The sequence below is a fragment of the Mandrillus leucophaeus genome, unplaced genomic scaffold (genome assembly GCF_000951045.1).
Source record: "Mandrillus leucophaeus isolate KB7577 unplaced genomic scaffold, Mleu.le_1.0 Scaffold276, whole genome shotgun sequence".
NCBI lineage: Eukaryota > Metazoa > Chordata > Mammalia > Primates > Cercopithecidae > Mandrillus > Mandrillus leucophaeus.
Genome location: NW_012102876.1, coordinates 3138125 through 3157304, shown reverse-complemented (window position 1 = coordinate 3157304; position 19180 = coordinate 3138125).

The following is a 19180-nucleotide window of genomic DNA, read 5'->3' as shown; positions in this document are numbered from 1 at the left end:
GGAGCCAGCCGCGTGCCTGTCCCCAGCGCGGCGCCCATGGTCCTTGTGCAGACCTGGCACGGGAGATAAAGCAAGGTCAGGGCCTCCTTCCAGCTAGCCAGGACCCACGCGCGCTGCGGGGCACCGGGCCTGATCCGGGGACGCCCCTTCTGGGAGAGGGCAGGGGCTCCCAAAGGGTTAAAGGCTCCAGCCCCCGCCACTCCTCGGCTGCCACCTGGTCGGCTCCGTGCGGTGCGCCAGGCCTAGCCAAGAGCCAAGCAAAGCGAAACCAAGCCCTGGAAGCAGATCCGGTGCGGGTGACAGCCGGCGCCACCCCCGCCCCCATCCCTGTGAAAAAGAGGCGACTGCGCGGCGAGGGGTCCCCGAACCCTCAATCCCGCGTGGTGGCTTGCCTGGGTTCCCTCCTTCCCTGGCCCACCTGCGCTGCTCTGGGAGCTGAGGTCTACGCGGTCCCGCTGCGGAGCAGGCGGTGAGTCCTCTCCCGCCAATGGGTGGACCGCGCTGGCTGCCGCGAGCTCGCGGAGCTGGTGCGTTCCTGAAAGAGCGGTCCTACAACCTTTGTTCTCAGTGCCTGGCTTCCCCTGAGGACGCGCGTGGGGCGCCTCAGCACTGCGTGCACGTGGTTGTCCCCAGTGACAAGCAGCAGCTCAGAAGGCCCGCCTGAGACTCTCCATCTTGGCAAGACTAAAGGCACAGAGGGGGATTTGCGTTTGCGTTTAGGGGTCAGCATACCCTCGCACTCCCCCAACATTGGGGGAAGGGCGTGCCTTCAGGATTTGGAGTCGAAATCCTCAGGCATTCGGTGCTCAGAGCTGCCTTGTGCTGTCCGATACAATGATATAATAGCCATTCGCCACGTGTGGCTATGTAAATGTAAATAAATTAAATAGAATAAAATTTAACATCCAGTTCTGCAGTCACACGAGCCACATTTCAAGTTCAAGAGCCACTTGTATGCAGATACAGAACATTTCTGTTTTTGCAGATACTTCTATTGAGCATCGTTGATATAGGAGCCACAGTTACTAAGAGGACTCCTGAGGACCCCATGGAGCTTGCCATGGGTTATTGGGGCCAGACAGGGATCTTGGGGTCCATCTAGCCCCAAACTTAATTTTATACTTTCTCCACACAGTAGTCAGGAGATTCCTTTTAAAGCAAACACTTTGTTGTGTGTGGAATAAAATCCAAACTTTCGGGACCTGCAAGATCTCCCATAAGCTGGCTCCTGCCAACTTCTTCAAACTTACCCTACCCTACTCTTTCCTTCTCACCGATCTCTGGCCATACTTCCTCCTCCCTGTGTCTTCACCCCACTCGGTTCCCTCCCACTGCAGGGCCTTTGCACTTGCTCTTGCCTCTCCTTGGAAGGCTCATCCTCCAGCCTTCCGAACCACTGCTTCATTCCCACCTCTCAGTTCTCCACTAAGCTGTCAACTCGAAGGCCTTTCCTCTATTCCATCCAATGTCAGCCTGCACTAGGAACTAGAGAGTGAAGGGGTTTTTCACTTTAGAGAACTTAACAGTCAGTAGTGCACTTGTTTTTCTGATTGTTTACTGACTGTCTCCTGTCTAGAATGTAAGCTTCATGAGGTGAGGCTCTTTGCCTGTGAACCTGTGTGTCCTCACTGTCGAGCTCACTGCCTGGTATGTAGTTGCACTATAAATAGTTGTTGGGTGAACTGAGGGACGTGACAGCCACTTTCATAAGGATCGTGAACCCTGAGACTTACTGACAGACAGGTGGCATGGTGCTCTGCTGATGCCCCTTCAAAGCTCCCCGTGCCAGCATTAGCCCCGTTGTAAGTACCCAGCAGACATCATGGCACATAATGTGCTAAGGGCTGCTCCTGCTTGAGTTCAGGATTCCCTCATCCCTTCAGGAATAATTGTCTCCTCCTGCAGTCTCTCCCCTCCCTGTGTAATATCCAATTTTCAACTTGAATGATCTACATAAAATAGTTCTTTCCAAAACAGAATTACCATTACCTGGTAGGAAATAAGAATGGGGCAAAAATACAGTTTTCCAGGCCCCATCCATGAAGATTCTCATCCAGTAGGGTTTACATCCCTGAAGTCAGGTTTACTCTTGGACTGTATATTTACATAAGCTTGTAAATGATTTTTTCTGCCTTAAACCAGTTTGTGTCAGATGTGTGATTGTGTGCAACCAATAGTATTAACTAAATCCTTTCAACACAATTTTTATATTGGCACTTATTCCCACCAGTCAAATAACATCTTTGGGGGGCAGAGATCATGTGTGTTCCCACCTTTGGTATCTAGTGCACACAAATAATTGGAAGCTGATTGTTGAACCAGTTTGCCTTTGCTGAATACAATGACCTTTCCCTCCCCTGGAGGGTATTTAATAGGTAACTTTAGTCATCTGAAACCAGGATGTAAACAACAAAGGTTTCCAAACAAGCAAATATAATTTTTATAGCATCAATTCACTAAAGCTTGTACAGTTTACATATAAAAGGCTCTCACATGTCCTCACCTGTGGCCTATATTCTCTTAACCAAGGCATAATTCTACAACGTTGTTTTGTGTGTGTGTGTGTTTTCTTTGGTGACAGGAAAGGAAAGGTTCAAGGCAGGTCCACCAGGAACAGTGACAGAAGGCAGTAGCAAGAGGAGGTGGCTTCTCAGTTCCATAGAGTTGTCCAGGGACCCAGGTTTTCTCTTTTGCTGCTGGGCTCTTCTTTAGGTGTTGCTTGCATCTACACAGCACTAATATCAGGTTAGCATCCCAGCCATGGAAAGGGGGAACAAGGAAACAGAGGGAAAGCAAATCTATTTTTTTAAAAAATTGAGACAGGGTCTCACTGTGTTATTTAGGCTGGTCTTGAACTCCTGGGCTCAAGCAATCCTCCTGCCTCGGCCTCCCAAAGTGCTGGGATTACAGGCGTGAACCTCCGTGCCTGGCCAAAGCAATTCTATTTTATGGAAGTGACATGAAAGTTGTATATAGTTCTTCTACTCACATTCCATTGGTAAAAACTAAGTCACACATTCACATCAAGCTACAGGGAGGGCCGGAAAATATTGTTTGTAGTAGGAAAGGCATGTATGTGCTCTACTAATGCTCAGTGGGGAGTCTATTACTAAAAGGAAGAAGAGGAGAATGGTTCCTAGGGACCACTAACTAGAAGTCTAAATATAATACTCATTTTCTGTTGAAGTGCTTAGCCCGTAGTGGGTGCTCAGAAACTGTGAGCTGTTATTATTGGCACGTGTGGTTTCCATCTCTGCTTTCGTGGCAACTTCCTTACTTTTAGAGCTGAATATAGGATTTCAGAGACCAGGTTCAGAACCATGGAAACACTCCAGAACTTTTTCCAACTCCGTACAACTCTGACTTCCTTAGCCAGCCAGGAAGTTGGCTTGTGATCTGGTAATCTGGTCCAGCACTATACAGAACTAATGGGTCTCCATAATTTGTCTTGGCCTCTCTCCCTTCATATCCCATTTACTGACTTCTGCCATCGTTGTAATGATGCTTCTTGGGATGGCAGAGAAGGAATCGCATTCCATCCCCTCCAGCCAATGATTCTACATTCCAGGTATAGTTAATACTTTTGCTTTTCCATTGTGATTACAGATTTAAATATCTACTTGTTTCCCTACTAGATTGTGAATTCCTTGAGGACTAGAACCACCATTTATAATTCTTTGCAGCTCCAGTACCTGGAAAAGTGCCTGGCACTGAGAATTAACTCAGTTTGTTGAATTAAATATAATTATGGTTCAAATTTGTGCATAACCTTCCAAGAAGTGAAATTGAAACTAAATTTGGTACATTGTTAAAAGGGCACAAAGTGGCTTCAAGTTAGATTTTTAACTCAGTCAGCTATCTTAAAACAAGATCTCTTATCTTCTAAAAGCAGATAATGACCTTACACGTGGATTTTAAAAAGGAGGTGAATATAAAATTCATTATTTTTCAGTTAATCCCATTGCTTCACAAACTTACTCATAACATTCTACACAACATTTAATGTTCATGATTGCCCCAAATAACTCTTTAAATTCATGTTGCTGCTAGTAATATTTGTAAACACTTCAACTCTATTATTATTATTATTATTTGCAGCAAAGGAGAATTATGGGGATCATTTATTTCTTCCTAGTCTGCATACTCATCACTCTGCTTACGTGTCCTGAACTCTGGGCCTTTGCTCAGCAGTTTCCTCTGCTTCCAGCATCTGCCAGTTGAAGCCCTGTCTGTCCTTTACAATTCCACTCAAACACTACCTCCTCCAACGAGCCTCCCCAGAGTCCCAACCAGCAGCTTACTCTCCCTCCTAGATGCTCACAAACTCTGCTATTTGTATCTCTCCTATTTACTTTTACTGCACTTTTGAAAATCTCTCCTATTGTGCAAAAAGGCTCATAGAGGTGAACAGCTTTAAATCCAGATGGTTGGGACTCCACCAGTGAGTGACTTTGAGCATTTTATGTGACCTCTTTAAGCCTCACCATCCTCATGGATAAAACTGAGATCCTAACATCACTTCTCACATTGTTTTTGGCAGGATTTATTTATTTAAAATGCATTATAATACACACTTACCACCTACATGCCGGGCACTGTTCTAAGCACTTTATAAATGCTAAGTCATTTACCCTCATGAGTTATTATGCCATTGTGCTCAGCTCCAGATCTACCTTTTTCTACTCTGGCTTATAGCTGAAGCTTGGGGCCTGCAAACCAGTTCTTTGGCAGCAGGGTTCCTGTTGATTTCTGCCAATAGGGGGCACTAGAGGGAGACTGAGTGCGGGAGAGAGGAAATTTTCTCCTTTCTGTTGGCTTGCTGTTGGCTCCTTGCAGCATCCCCCCAGTAACAGCCATTTACCTGGCATCAGCCATAGGGCCCAGCCTCCAGCCCCCAGCCCCCTTTCACAGGCTTCCCAGGCTTCTGCAGACTTAGCAGCAAGTCTTTTTCACTTCAGGTCAAGATTCTGATGGTCCAACCACTTCCCTTTGTTCCTGCAGCCCTGGGGATGGAAACTGCGTCCTCAGGTTACCACCTGTGATTGCCTCAGCACTCCTTTTCTTCTCTTCCAGCCCTCCAGCACCTGGGAAACCAGTTCTTTATATCAACTTCCTCTTGTTGAGATATACTTTGTGTGGTTCTGGCTCCTCAACTGGACCCATCTGTTATAGATCAGTACCCTTATTATCCTCATTTTACAAATAAACAAAATCCAGGAAAGTTAAATAACTCACCTGAAGTGGGCTGGGATTTAAACCCAGGCTCAGGTGCCATGGTAGTTCCAGGACACTAGGGGCTCGTGTTTGTAAAGTGCTTGGTCAGGCCTGCTGCATGGCCAGCACTCAATGAACAGTGGTTGTCTGATCTCCAATCATCATCCTCATCACCACTCTTCAGCCTTTCGTCCTACCCAACACCTAGGACAGGGTGTGTGCAATCAATGCCTACTAAATTGAGTCTGATTACCTAAATATGGGAGGACTGTGGCATAGAAGGGACTTGAGTTAGAAAAGGGCATAGAGGAGACAATGGGGCCGCGAAGCTTCTACATCCTGTCCTTCTGACTCTTCCTTTGGAGTTGTTTCCAGGGTAACTGATTCTCCCTCTCTTCTTGACCCTCTCCCCACCTCCCTGCCATGCTTTCCCTGTCCTATGCTTTGGCGTCTTCTGTTTTTCTATTTATTAAGTAAGAATAAACAATTCTCCGACATTCTGAAAATATCAAAAGCAAAAACAAAAAGGCCATTTTGTTGGGTAGCAGAAAACATGTTTCTTATTTCTCTGTTGCATTACATTCTATTTCTCTATTCTTCTGTTGCATTGTTATAATTTTTAATACCCAATTTTAATAAGAAAATATTTTTTAAATATACCACATTCCTAATGGAGGTGGTCCACGGGGTTCAGTTATCCCTGCAGAGTGTTATCACAAAATCACCTTGAATTGTTTGTTTATAAACTAGTTCAAGCTTCTGTTCAAGTCGTGGTTGCACCAAACATAATTGCTTCCAGAGAGAAGGATACAATAGACTGCATTACCCCTCAGACCCCCTGACTGATTCTCATTTAGTCTGAAGCTAACTCTTAAGGCCCACTTATGTTCCTAGCCTGGCCAGCTCTTATTTTCGTGGCTGCTTTAGTCACAATTTACAATCCATTTTAGATATGCCCCCCACTTCTACTGCGTTGTAGAAGTTCCAAGAAGGAAATATTATCCTCAATCAGAGTGACCAGGGAAAGAACTAGTAACCAGTACTTTTGGTGTATTTTCCAGGCCTCCACATTTCCCAGAAGTTATTTTAAAAAAATCTATTTTCTGTCCCTCTTGAAACACTCTATTCAAGAACTCAGTCCTCTGATAGCCACCGCACCATTTCTTCATTATGCCCTGGGTTCCTTGGCCTCCTCCTGCCTCACACAAAAGTTAGACAAAAAGGCAACTGTTAGAAAAAGGCAAGATGCAGAAACAGAAAGCCATGGCAGCAGCTGCTGAGCTAAGCAGCTGATAAGGGGGAACAAATTTGTGCCCTTAGTGTTTGTTTGAAGGTCAGGGCGGTGGCCCAGCAGGATAGGGGTAGAGCTTTTTGTTCACGGTGTGATTTGCCCATCTGGCCCATTCAGCATCCCCTGGACAAGATGACCCCTGCCACCAGCTTCACTAGCTCTTCCATGGGCTCCAAGCTTGTTAAGCTGTAATGAGCATATCCTTGAGTTTCCTAATTAACTTTGCAATAGTCCTGACACACTTCCATAATGGGAAACAAAAATATTAATAGTTTTCCCTGTTGACAGTCATTTCTTGGTGGGACAAAAATCATCGGTGATCTGGAGGAATCCTGGGGTTCTTACTAGGATTTATTTTTGATTTAAGTGTTTTCAAACTGTGTTTTCTACGTGTATAATTGGTGAGATGAAGACAGGCTGTTCCCAGTGTATTTGGGTTCTCTTCATCTCTTTATCACCTCAATTGGTTTTTGTTTTCCATTCTCACAGATTTAGCCACTTGACTCCCCCTCTCAGTCTGCATTTAGCCTCCCATCCCTTGGCCTGATTCACTGAGGATTCCCCCAAAGAGATGCAGTTTGTTTCCTTTGCGTATTCACAGGTTTTGAGCTTCAGCTTGTGTAGTTTGTTATTGTAATGGATGTTATCTGTGTCATCAGGCAGCCCACAGAGCAGGCATTCACTCAGCTGTGGAACGGAGCAAAGATTTTGACCACAAAGCTAATGTTTTTCCCTCCAGGTCTTACCAATTGTTCACCAGAGGCACCTTATTTTCAGGGATATTTGTGCTTCTAAGAGCAGGTGGGTTTAGTTCTCCTTAGCTTGAATTTTGGGTTTAGTATCAAATCTAAAAGACTGACTCACTAAGGCTAAAAAGCGGAGACTGATTAAGCAGCATACAGGTGATACGGAGTACAGAGATATCTTTTTGCTTTTCAGGCACTGTAATTAGCTACACACTTTATTTACTAATTTATTTGTGTTTTTTACAGGCTTGACACTGCTGTTGCAAAGCAGATTTTGAGATCTGAGCTCCAGCAGCATGTCATTTAACACTTTGATTTGCACAAGGCTATAAACCAAGGTTGCCATTTAAGGTTGTCGGCTCAGATTTTTTCCAGTATAATTTTCATGTTCTGGCCAGGCAAGGTGGCTCACACTTGTAATCCCAGCACTTTGGGAGGCCAAGACAGGTGGATCACTTGAGTTCAGGAGTTTGAGACCAGCCTGGGCAAAACCCCATCTCTACAAAAAATACGTCTGCAGTCCCAGCTATTCAGGAGGCTGAGGTCGGAGGATCCCTTGAGCCTGGGAGATGGAGGTTGCAGGGACCAAGATCACACCACCACACTGAAGCGTGGGTGACAGAGTGAGACCCTGTCTCAAAACAAACAAACAAATAATTTTATGTTCTTTGTATAGTAGCTAGGAGCTTTCTCTTTAAAGTCAGATACATCTGGGTCTAGATCCCAACTCTGCCACTCACTAGCTGTGTGATCCTGGGAGATTTACTTGGTTTCTCTGAAGCTTAATTTTCTTATCTATAAAATGAAGATAACAATAATAGTGTTTAGTTCATAAGGTGGTTGTGAGGATTAAGTGCCTGGCACATAGCAGATCTTTAGTAAATATTAAATATTACTATTGCAATACCTCTTCTGTATTCCCACAAAACAGTTCCAGACTTGTAATAATTGCTGAATAAACATTGATTAAAATGCACGTAAGTGAATTTTCAAAGGCCCAGGCTTCAAAGGCTTAATGTGAAATCTCTCTAAGGCAGGTTAATGCCCAGAGGTAGAGGCTGAATATTCAGAGTTTCCTTATATTTAAATTATCACAATGCATGTGGTTTAGACACACACACACACAGGTTTAGCTACAATGTCAGGCTCTATTAAAATGGAAGCCAGGTGAAGGTCCTGCGGGCCCCACTCATCTCACGTTTCAGGTAGGTTTACTTGCACTACTGGCCTTTATTAGTTCTACCTCTACCACCTATCAAATACCAGGACCTCAGCTCACCCCAATTTTGTGCATATCTGGGAGTCCACCTAGCAGATAGGCAAGTTTTCTATATATTTTGTGAGCTACAGGTGTAGCTCCTCTGCTCCCCTTTTGCTCACTGGGGCTGTGGTCACCTCTTTCAGCCCCCGGCACTGCTAGAACTCAGCTCAGATTCCCACTTATGTCCCTGGTTACCGTAACTTCTGCAGCCCTCTGGATAGCTGCTTCCCAGCTGGTGCTGCTTGAAATTCTGCTGTTTCTATAATACCTCTCTCTCTGCATTTCTGTGGTTCCTCACTCTTTCTCTCCTGATGTTGCAGGATAAGGGAGAGAGAAAAGTCAAGAACTCCTTGAAACACGGTCCCTTTAGATTTACTACCCTCTCAGAAGAGGGCAGATCCCCAGCAGAACGGCATGGGCCTCTACAGATTCCATTGTTATATCTTTTTCTTATGGGAGCACACAATGGTCCTGGGGAAAGACCAGACCAAAGTGGATTCCAGGACAACTTCATACCATATTGTGAACTTCTGCTTTCTCCAGGACCTGCTTCTAATGCTAGCCTATCCTGTAAACATTTTTTGCTTACTATGTTTTTTTCTGGAGAAGAGATATTCTCCATCTCTGCATTCAAGCTTCAGTAGGCCCATCAGATTTGGGAGACATACATGTCGGTCAATTATAACGAGGCTCAAGTTCCTCTTCAAAAGGCTCCAAGGCTCCCTGTAAATCAATGATGTACCCAGATGGCTCCGTAGATATCCCTGACTACCCTGCCACATTTAAGATGTTTGTCTGCTCCGGGCACATGGCGGACCTCTGGAGGAAGCTGTGTAATTCAGAAGATATCCATCCAAATTCAGAAGATATCCATCTGTGATACTCTGCCTCATATCTTTAAAAACATTTCATTTAACAAGATGTATGTGACAGAGATGAGGAGAGGAATGGAGTTTCTTCACAAATCAGAAGTATTGAATTTCAGCTTTCTGAAATTCCTGCTAATTACAGGGTATATGAAATTACATAATTCTAAAGTTGGAAGGGATCTGGGTTTTATAATATATCAGTGATGCTGCCAAGAATAGCGACTTTGCTCCCTGAGAGGTTTTCCAGAGGCAGGGAGGCTCAGCAAGCCAGCAGTGGAGGGATACCTAATGAAATGTGGGAAAACCCCTTCCTTTCAGGAAGAAAACCATTAAAAAAGGATGATTGCACTTGGCAGCCATATTTTTACCCTCTTATCTTTCAGCTTTTATCAAGCCTCATGTTAAAAATGACATGTTCTCCTTTTTAAGAAAAATGTGAGAGATGATTGATAAACAGCCCATATTCTGAGCACTAGAGCTATCATAAAGGGAAAGTTCATGGCAATTAATAGATTCTAAGAATTTTTTTATCTAATCACAAGAACTGACAAGCTCTAGCCAAGTCAAGAAGATAAAAATCTTAGAGAAAATAAGAAAGGATTAAAAATAAATGAGAATAAGTAGAAAAGCTATCAAATTGAAACAGTATGTTTGCATTTGTAAAATCTTGCTTACTATTCTATATAGAGAGTATGACAGGATATTGAATGGGATTTTTCTTATTATCTCAGGATTTCAGCTAAAGCTCCAAGCTAAGGTCAATAGGTGGTGCCCCACATTCTATAAAGAAACCAAGGAGACACCAGATATGGCCTCCAGTACTTTAAGGAGTGGCCAAAGGGATCCTCCAACTCTCACCCCCACCACCCCATGAGTAGAAGGCTGGACCCCATGGCTGAAGAGAGTGTGTAGACAAAGAATGAAGCCTCCAAGGGGGTCACACATGCAGATGAGGTCTGCTGTAAGAGAGCACCTGGTGTCTCAGTCTCTGGCTTGAGGCTTAGCGAGCTGCCTAATTTGGGAGGGCCACCAGGGTGGACTGCCATGAAGCAGCTCATGAGAGAGGCTGAACCATGGCCCCGGAGGTAGGGGATTCTGTAGGCAGAGGCGGACTAGAGAAGTCAGTGATTATGGGAGGAAAGAGAGCAGTTTCATGGTGGAGTGACCACCTCCTCTTCACATTGGCTAGGTGAGTGGAGATCCTTGAAAGCCAGGGAATACCACAGAAAGTAGCTGAGTCATTTGAGGGTCTTGTACCCATGAGGGGGCCTGTTTGGGGGAGGAAGTTGTAGCAGTAAGAGGCTGTGGAACTTGTCACCCCAGCTAGACCTGAGCAAAGGGTCACAAGAGGCCATCCAGGGAGCTGGTTACCTAAGCCAGGCCCCTTCAAGGGCATCCAAGAAAACCTGCTCTTGCACCCAACAACATAGCCAGCTTTGGGACACTTGCCCACGGGGAATTGGCAGCCATGAGAGAACTATAAAGAGCACAATCTAAATGAAAAGGATTTTTGCCCTTTAGCCTCTTAAATTAATTTCCTAGGGCTGCTATAACAAATTATTATAAACTTGGTGGCTTCAAACATCAGAAATGTATTTTCACACAATTCTGGAGGCCATTCAAGGTGTCAGCCGGACTGTTTCTCTCTCTCTCTCTCTCTCTCTCTCTCTCTCTCTCTCTCTCTCTGTCAGGCCTCTAGGGGACAATCTGTTCCTCACCTCTTCCAGCTTTTGATGACTCCAGGTATGTGTTGGCTTGTGGCAGCACCCATCCAAATGATCTCCACAGTCACATTGCCTCTTCCTCTTCTCTGTGTGCTTCTCTTCTCTATGTTTCTTATAATAAATCCCCATATTTAGGACCCTCCTGGATGATCCAGGATAATCTCAACTCAAGATCTTTAACTTCATTACCTCTGTAAAGATCTGTGTTTTCAAATATATTCACAATCACAGTTCTAGGAATTAGGATGTGGACAGATATTTTTGGAGGTTACAATTCAACTGCCTACATTCCCATCCCCCTTTCCTCCTCCAACCACGCAGGAATCAGAATTAGCAGGATGAGGGGAAAGAGGAAGGAAGCACAGACTGTGGCCCTACCTCACTCCTATGGAGGTTCCTCATTCCATGGGAAGCAGGCCCAAGCTTGGGAGAAGAAGCTCTGAAATGAATGAAATTGGAACTTTACATTGTACCTCACTAAACTTTCAAACTGAACTTTGAAGTTTTGAGATCTGCCTGAGATTTTCTCAATGGTCATGAAGGGGAGACTGGACCACGCATAACTGAAGGCAGTGATGGGAAAGGATAAGACAGACATTTCCTGTTGTATTCCATTGAGTTCAGTATATTCAATAAACTAGTGACACTAATATTAGTTAATAGCTCATTCTTTTCTAATATGAGAGATCTGGTGTTTTTTTCCATAAGAAAAGCACAATTTAGAGGCAAAGCATGCTAATATGTGTTTTCAGTGAACATCACATTAGGAAAGGACTAGGTGTTTGGAACAAATATCTATGGAAATTTAAACTATAAAATTGTATTAAATGCCAATCACTGAAGTGAGAAGAGTAAGAATGCGGTTCTTTTAATAGCAGATACTCTTGTCCACCTGCCTGACCACCAATTTCAGATGTGGACTGATAAGGAAAGTATAGTGGAACTATTACCTACCTCAGTCCATCAAAATTCCAGTAATGCAGCCTCAAATCACCTCAAACTTGCAAGAGCTCTGTCACATTGCTGGCTACATTGAGTTATTAATGGAAGCCCAAAGGTCAGATGAATAGCTAATGAGGCAGCTGTCTATTTGAATAATTGACAATCTTTTTTTGGGATTACAAAAACTTTAAACCTAAATACCTCTGTGTTCTTTTATTTCTTTTAACTGTAATTTTGTTTATTTCATCTCATGTTTTCAGCTTGTTGCAATCTTTATAATATTGACTTTGTAATCCAATGTGTCGGTGGTCCCTCCGAGTTTTACATCGTACACATTTGGTAAACTGGCCTTCTGGGACTGCATTACCAGGAACTTTGGAGACAGGACACGGTCAAAGGCAGTTGGTACAGTATTCAGTCAGCCAAAATATCAATACTGGGAAGCCCTCATTTAGTAATTTTTGCAGCATTGGACTCTTTAGAGAAAGAGAAACACTAATAAAATAAGCTAATATAGAAGTCAGTAAGAAAAAAACTACATAGTAAGGATGGACTCGGTTGCATTCTACCCAATCTTTCCTTTCCCTTATGCCCCTACAGTAGTTATAGGTCTGCAAAGGGAGAATTCCTCTTTACTTTAATAACATTTAATCATTAAAAGGAAAAAGTAAAAGAGTGTATAAATCTATTTTCAACAAGATGTGAAACCCCTCAAAAATCCATTTAACCTCGAGTTAACTGGAGAATAGGGTCATCTGTCCAGATAATCCTATTATCTGATTTTTGGTATAAATAAGCTATTCTTTTCTATGCATTAAAGGATGGTTGGAGGTATCGTGGAAGGGGGGTTGTAGGGCAGGGATAATTTAGTAGAAGGAAGAACTGACAAGAGAAGTAAATATTAAAACATGAAGTTCAGAGATCAAGGAACTCTGAGCACAGGCATCTTAGTTAGATGTAGCTCATGGACCAGATAGCATCCTTCTGAGTGAGAATTTTAGCCAAAACAAAAAATGCTATCTAATTAGATGACATATCTGAACTAGAAAGACAGAGTTCTATAATTCCCTGTTCGACTCTCCCATTGTGTGGAAGTGTCACCCCAGCAGGCATGGATCAATTTATTAATCATTAGGAAGAAAGCGAATGCTATTGTCTAACTTGGAGGTGTTAAGGTTTATTTCCATTAATGCTCTGTTATAATACTAGGGCTTTAAAAAGGATTACTGAGTACAAGAAACATAGATTTAAAGTAAGTTTTCCTATGCATGTGTCTAATGCTTGGATCACATTCAATAATCCATGTCAGGCATGGATCGTCTTGACTTACCGTTGTTATTGGTGGATTATGTATATACATGAAAACCCTTGGATGCTTCTGCGCTGGATATCCTGAGAGTGCCTGGGATCCTGGACCACATAGCCTCTTCCAGGCAGTCATGGTTCCTTGGGAACACCAAAGCAAATTTGATCATAATCCTGCCTGGCCAGAACATGATAAATCCCAACAGGCAAATATACCTAAATGCTAAAATTAATAAAGCAGAAAAGATGAGCATATAATGACTCCTAACTCTAAAACTTTGATTGCTGCAATGGAAGGCACTGTGGGTTTTTCTATGCTGAAAAACCATGGACAACAATGATCTCTTAAGAGGTTCAAGGAGTTAGTTGGTTTTTAGGATACTTTAAAAGCTTAGGATGAAAGAAAACAAACCTTAATACTGGAAATATATATGTGTGTATGTGTGTATATATATATACACGCATACATATATGAGAGGTTCAAGGAGTTAGTTGGTTTTTAGGATACTTTAAAAGCTTAGGATGAAAGAAACCAAACCTTAATACTGGAGAGATATATGTGTGTGTGTGTATATACACATATACACAGATACATATATGTATATATACACTTACATATGTGTGTGTATACATGTATGTATATATACGTATATCTGTGTATAGATTACACAGATATCCAATATTAAGGTTTGGTTTCTTTCAATTATATATATATAATATATATAGTTTGTTTATATATTATATTATATATTATATCATATATCATATTATATATTATATATTAGATATTATGATATATGATATAATATATAATATACTATAATGAATATTATATTATAATATATATTTTATAACAAATATAATATAATTAATTATACAATATATATTATATCATGTATCATATATCATATATATTATATATAATATATATTTTATATATATATAATTTGTTTATTGAGACAGTCACTCTTGCCTAGAGTGACACTGCACTGGAGTGCAGTGGTGTGATGTCAGCTCGCTTCAACCTCTGCCTTCCAGGTTCAAGCAATTCTCCTGCCTCAGCCTCGCGAGTAGCTGGGATTACAGACACACACAACCACGACCAGCTAATTTTTGTATTTTTAGTAGAGATGAGGTTTTGTCATGTTGGCCAGACTGGTCTCAAGCTCCTGACCTTAAGTGATCCACTCACCTTGGCTTCTCAAAGTGCTGAGATCACAGACATGAGCCACATACCCAGCCAATACTGGATATATGTAACTCAAGTTTATCTATATTATATTATTATGGATTTATATTTTTGGGTGATTAATTTTTTCACCTTTAAATCTTGTGCCCTTCCTGTGTTCAGACCCACCTCTGACACTGGTTATCTACAGAGTAAGGTTACTGCAGCAGAAACAAAAAGAGAATCAAGAGAATTCTTATCTATAAAGCCTAATGAGATTACTGCTTATTTCTTGGGGCAAATATAAACCATTTTACTTTGGATCCAGGGTATTGAAAAGCTAACAGACGTGTGTGTGTGTGTGTGTGTGTGTATGTAAAATATGTGTACAAATAAATGGCATATAAACAAGTTACATATTATTTTTATTGGTTTTATTATAGGTATAACTCTTTTATTGGCAACCCAAAGTAGTAGGTGCCTTAGAAATAGGCAGGAGTTACAGAATAAGAAATATAATATACTCGTTTACTTGCTTTGGCATTAACAATTTCATAGTTATCTTTTAAGATGTCTGCAACTTAGATTCATCAGAAAAAGGTATGTTGAAAACTGAGTTTCGTGGAATCTCTTCTCTGAGGCGGAACACCCAGAATGCATTGATGCTGTGCTCTCCAACTTTGTCACCGAGGATTGCTGTTCTAGGTTTTTCTCTTGCTCCTCCTCGCTTTTGCTTAAGCAGTTGCCTTCTCCTGGAGCACTTACTCACCAATGTCTAAACCATTAACATTCTCTAAGGCCTAGTTCATGTGCCCCCTTACCCTGCAAGCTTTGCCTAATACATCTTTCCTCTCAGAACTCTCACATCACTCAAGGTATTGGTCTACACTTCAAGTGAGTAAGTTCCCAAATCTTCCTCCTCCTACCCCCAAACAAGACCTCCCGAACAAGCCCTCTTTTCTCTTCTATGAATTCCACGTTTTGAAAAAGTATGTTACTCAAGTAACAGCTTAATTAAGAACACATTTATTAAGAAAAATTTCATCTATTCGATCAGTGCTTTTTGTTTGGGCAGTTATTGTGTGACTATCAATAATGTCATTTTTATTTAGTATTATGAATTGGATAATCACATGAGTCTCTGTCATAGATGTGGCACTAATTATAATAATGAGGGAAACGTTAAGTCAGCAGTCAGTGGCCTAACTCCAGCTGTTGTGCTGAACTTGCGTCCAAGGTCATGCCTGTTCTGGACATAGTCCATTGGAATACTGAAACCGCAAATGTCAGTCTGTAAAATTATGTCACCCACCGACTGTCTCCTCGAAATTTCAAAGATGTCATTGACAAACAATCAAAGCTACTAATGACCATGAGCTAAGTAGTGTTAACACAGAGTTGATATTATTTCAGCCTAAAGAAATTTGACCTTTTGTTTTAGCTGGTGTGACACGCTTTCAGTTTCTGCAAAGCTGAAAAAGCTTTTGAACCTAAAGTCTTCTAGAAGCTCAGGTTCTGGAGAGACCAAGGTGAGAATGAGAAACCTTTATTGTAAGTCTCCCTGATTCTGTTACCAAATCTTAGCTGTTTTCAACACTGTTGTAATTTCAAAGGTTCTGGTTCCAGGAAACATTGCTCATAGGTGACTGTCTAAAATGTCGACTAGTAACCGTCAAAGGAAAAACTTAGAGTGAACTTTAGTGTCATGCATTCCCAAACATTGACTTGGCTGAGTTTGAAAGGAACACACTTCTTATCTTTAGTGTCATGGAAACAATCATTAAAGAGAGAATTATAAGAGTAATAACTTATTGTAGTCCTACTGTGTGTGCCAGGCACTGAATGAGACATTTCACAACTGTTATCTCTGTTCCTCCAACAGTTTTGTAGAGTGGGTCCTATCATCTCAGTCTAACATACATGGATTTATATTTTTGGGCGATTAATTTTTTCACCTTTAAATCTGGTGCCCTTCCTGTGTTCAGACCTACCTTTGACACTGGTTATCCACAGAGTAAGGTTACTGCAGCAGAAACAAAAAGAGAATCAAGAGAATTGGTTCTTATCTATAAAGCCTAAACAACAGGCTTGAAGAATACTTTCAAAGTAAATTTTGACCCACAACAGAAAACATATAAATTCCTGGACTAATGGTCTAAAGAAAGAAAGACAAGCAATTCCCAATTTCATATTTTTAAAATAAAGACCTTCCCTGTTTCTAGTTTACTTATGTCTAAAGTACAGCTTTTTGGGTCCCCAACTGAGAGCCTGGGATATCTACTAGTGCCCCCCCTCCTCAGAGGGCCCTGAACTCTGATTTTTGTCTTCAAAACGTGCTGTGAAGGAAAAGCTCATCTAGACATCTAAGCCTTGTAACCATTGCTTCCCATTCGGGGCCACTTAGGGCTGGCAGATGACTCATGGTCTCACTTCACTGCACTTTCCTTCCTCAAGGTTCTTGGTCTCTATATTTACATGCCTTTGTGTCTTAGCTCAGCCTGCTATAACAAGAATATCATAGGCTGAGTGGCTTAAGCAACAAACATTTATTTCTCACAGTTCTGGAGGCTTGAAGTCTGAGATGAGGGTGCCAGCATGATTTGGCTCTTGGCAAGGGCCATCTTCCTCATGGGGGCCAGCTTCTCATTGTGTCATCACATGGTGAAGAAGGAGAGAGAGAGGAAAGAGTGAACTCTCTTCTGTCTCTTCTCATGAGGGCAGTAGCCCCTTCGTGAAGGCTCCCCCTTCATGACCTAATCACCTCCCAGTGGCCCTGCCTCCTAATACCATCACATTAAGGGTTGGGGTTTCAACATATGAATTTTGGGAATACACAAGCATTCGGTGTCTAGCACTGGGTAACTCTAAACTCTGCCTTTTAAATGCTATCTGCAAATGACTGTCGCTGCTCTGCTCAGCTGCTGCTTTCTGCTTTTCTGCTTGGTTTTTTCCACACCTCACTGCTTTCGAATGAGTAAATGCCTCATAGGAAACACAGGGTGGAATGTGCTCACCGCAGGCTTTCCCTTCTCTATGGGACCTCAGCTCCGGGACCTTAATCCTGGCTCCTGTGTAGAGCTCAGATGCCTTCAAACAGATTTGTATTTTATTTTTTTACAATTTATCTAGCTCTTACAGTTGTTCCTTAGTGGGAAGTTTGGTTGGGTTCAGTGTTATAGTCAGAAATGGAAGTGAGAATAGGGACTGGAAGAGGTGGTGTTTTGAAAATAGGTCTTCAGCACCCCTATGCAGTCTTTATGCCCCTCTCCCCACCGTGTTCCTGAGTGAGCAGCAGAATGTTTGCCCTTGTGCTGGGATCAGTGTGGAGGTGGCAGCAGCTGCTGGCAGACCTGGAGATCTGGCCATCTAAAGGGAAGGATACAATAGCAGGGGATGACCAAGGACCACATGCCCTGAGCCTGCCCCCCTCACACACTTCAACGCCTTGTCTCTCCTTAAACTCAACATAGAGAAAGAAGAGGAGGAGTGGAGGGTGGGAAACCTGCACTGACTGAATTTACTCTGAATCGACTGAAGACTCTGTTCTTATCATCAGGCCAAAAGGGGACTCAAGACAGAACTTTAAAAAAAATTATATAATGTGAAATTTATCATTTTAACCATTAAAAAAGACAGAACTTACAGTCATAGAAAATTAAAGACGATTTTTGCACATCTGAGTTTGGGACCCATGGAGGTCATTCCTGCCTATGGGTCATACTATATTACTCTGTGACTTGCTTAACAATATATCACATAAATTTTCCCCAGACAATATATGTAAATCTTCCATTTTCATTTAATAGATGCATAGTATTCCCTAGTGAGGTCGGATTTAATTTATTCCTCCATTCTACTATTAATAGGTACCTAGGAGTTTTTTTATTGCTTTCCATTATTAACTACATTATCAAGTTGAGATACTTTTCTTAATGAATGACAAAAATCCTAGGAATGCAAGTGCTGATTTAAAATATATCCATATTTAAAATTTTTATAGATTCTGCCCAACTGCTTTCCTCAAAATTACAGCAATTTATATTCTCACTAATGGTACATAAAAACGTCCCTCTTTCCATACCCATAAAACACTGATGCTATCAGTTGTACGCTTTTTGTTAACTGAATGAAAAATAACAATACTTCATTATTGTCTTAATTTTTACTTTCCTGACCACTAGTGAGAGTGAGAATCTTTTTATATTTGTATTGTCTATTCATAATTTCTTTTCTAAAAACTGATTATTTGTTTCCATCATCCATATTTATACTGGGCTATATTTTTAAAACAATTTATAGATATCCTTTGTATTGGAGGTCTATTGTCCCCTTTTCTGCTATATAATAATTCTAATGGCTAATATTCATTGAGTGCTTGTATTTCTTATTCTGGACTTAATGCTTTAAAAACACTCTCATTAAGTCTTTATAAAAGGCTCATATTATTACTGCACTCACTAGAAGGGCTAAAATAAAGACAACTGGTAATACCAAACATAGGCAAAGAAGCGAAACAATTGAGACTTACATATTGTTGGTGCAAATACAAAATGGTACAACCATTTTGGAAAACAGTTTGACAGTTTCTTATATAGTTAAACATACATGTATTGTATGATCCAGCAATCCTACTCCTAGATATTTATTCTTGATAAATAAA